At 47.6% G+C, this 2,426-nt stretch overlaps 1 non-coding gene across 1 annotated transcript; it reads right to left on the reverse strand.

The window, feature by feature from the left end:
• Nucleotides 1-1,923: 1,923 nt before the first annotated feature.
• Nucleotides 1,924-2,061, reverse strand: LOC119920280. The gene has a single exon (XR_005448037.1). It is a non-coding gene; the product is annotated as a small nucleolar RNA SNORA7 (small nucleolar RNA).
• Nucleotides 2,062-2,426: the final 365 nt, after the last annotated feature.

The raw sequence follows: 2,426 nt of genomic DNA on the forward strand, positions 1-2,426 counted from the left end.
CAACCCATTGTGAAAACCTCAACCTCCTCCTTTTCTGAATATTTTTGGGTGATTAAATTCATGCATTCATTCAATCATATTTATTGAGCACTTACTGTGTGCAGAGCACTGTACTAAGCGCTTGGGAAGTACAAGTTGGCAACGTATAGAGATGTTCCCTACCCAACAGCAGGCTCACAGTCTAGAAGGGGGAGACAGACAACAAACAAAACATATTAACAAAATAAAATAAATAGAATAAATATGTACAGGTAAAATAGAGTAATAAATATATGTACAAACATATATACATATATACAGGTGTGGTGGGGAGGGGAAGGAGGTAAGGCAGGGGGATGGGGAGGGGGAGGAGAGGGAGAGGAAGGAAGGGGCTCAGTTTGGGAAGTCTTAAATGACAAGATGGTCCTCTCCACGGGTGTCTGACTCTTTTCTTCGACTATCTCATTCATTCATTCAATCGTATTTATTGAGTGCTTACTGTGTGCAGAGCACTGTATTAAATGCTTGGGAAGTACAAGTCGGCAACATATGGAGATGGTCCCTATCCAACAACGGGCTCACAGTCTAGAAGAGTTGAGGTGACCCCTCAACAGCGGTGGCCCCCCTTTCCCCTCGGAAAGAGCCCGTGCTTGGGAGTCAGAGGTTGTGGGTTCTAATCCCGCTCTGCCACTTATCTGTGTGACTTTGGGCCAGTTACTCAACTTCTCTGTGCCTCAGTTACCTCATCTGCAAAATGGGGGTTAAGACTGTGAACCCCACTTGGAACATCCTAATCACCTTGTATCTCAACTCCTAGCCCCTCCGTCCCATGGCCTCTCACACAGTTAGCAAACATGGGATGGACTAAGGTAGCTGGTTCTCCTATAAGATTTAGAGAAACATATTACAGAAATCCATGTTAAGAAAAAAAATGTGTTAAAGTACATAACCCTTAGCTAGCCTCTTTCCTACCCTCTCTAGCTGTGCAAGACTGCAACTGTGATTCTTCCCTAGCACATTAGACCCTGTGTTTCAGGAGACCCGAGTGCCCAGTTCTCCACAAGGGGGCACAGTCAGCCCTCAGTAAGTGCTGCTGCTGGTGGTGGTTGGGGTGGTGTTGGTGGTGTTGTCCTTGTTGGTGGTAGGGCAGGGTGTTGCTGTGAGGGATGAGGAGATGCCAAAAAGAGGCCTGCTCAGTTTGGGTGCCTCCACGGACTCATTTTGGGGCAGGGTTAGGATTGTCTTGAAATCTTGAATTAGAGCCTACACAGGATTTGGAGTTCTGGAACTAATCTGGTCTTCAAGATTGGCTCTGGGCTAGAACGACCTAGTGACTGCACCTTAATCTCATCGATCTTGCTGCCGGCCCTTCACCCATGTCGTGCCTCTGGCCTGGAAGTCCCTCCCCTTTCATATCTGACAGACTATCATTCTCCCCATCTTCAAAGCCTTATTAAAATCACATCTCCTCCAAGAGGCCTTCCCCAATTAAGCTCTCATTTTCCCTCCTCTCCCTTCTGTGTCACCCTTGCCCTTCTATCTTTTATTCACTCCATCCTCAGTTCTACTGTACTCATGTACACATCTGTAATTTACTTTAATGTCTATCTCCCCCTCTAGATTGCAAGTTCTTTTTGAGCAGGAACACACCTACCAACTCTATTATGTTGTACTTTCCCAAGTCCTTAGAACAGTGCTCTGAACACAGTAAGTGGCTCAGTCTTGTCTTTATGCTGTCAAGTTGTCTCCAACCCATAGAGATGCCATGGACACATCTCTCCCAGAATGCCCCACCTCCATCTGCAGTTGTTCTGGTAGTGTATCCAGAGTTTTCTTGGTAAAAATTTGGAAACGGTTTACCATTCCCTCCTTTGGCGCAGTAAACTTGAGTCTCTGCCCTCGACAATCTCCCACGCAGCTGCTGCCCAGCACAGGTGAGCTTTGACTTGTAGCAGATTGCCTTCCACTCGCTAGCCACTGCCCAAGCTAGGAATGGAATGGCTATGTCTCTGCTTGACTCTCCCTCCCATAGTCGAGACTGGTAGAGTACTGGAAACTCTCCACGTACGACCCTGAGAGGGAAAAGTGATTCAGTAAATACCATTAATTGATTAATGTTGCTATGGAGATATGTTTGCCTGGATCCATACACTTGACGTCTCCATAAGAAGCAGCACCTAAGGAGGGGTCAGTTCCAGTGATGGGGCTCCATACCCTTCCCTAGACCCCTCTTTGGAGCAGAAATACCTGTGCTGGCACTGACTGGAGCTGGGTTCCTCCTGAAGAACAGGACACAGGGGGATTGGAAGCCTCAGGGAGGCATGGGGGCCACAGGAAACCGGAACCATCTTCTCGCTTTCTGTAGTTGGAAAAGCGTGTATGGGGAGCACAACAGGGGTATTTATGGATGGGCCCCTGGCTCCTGGGACATGATTCCCTGGGCACCT

Source organism: Tachyglossus aculeatus, chromosome X1, assembly GCF_015852505.1.
Source record: "Tachyglossus aculeatus isolate mTacAcu1 chromosome X1, mTacAcu1.pri, whole genome shotgun sequence".
Classification (NCBI taxonomy): Eukaryota; Metazoa; Chordata; class Mammalia; order Monotremata; family Tachyglossidae; genus Tachyglossus; species Tachyglossus aculeatus.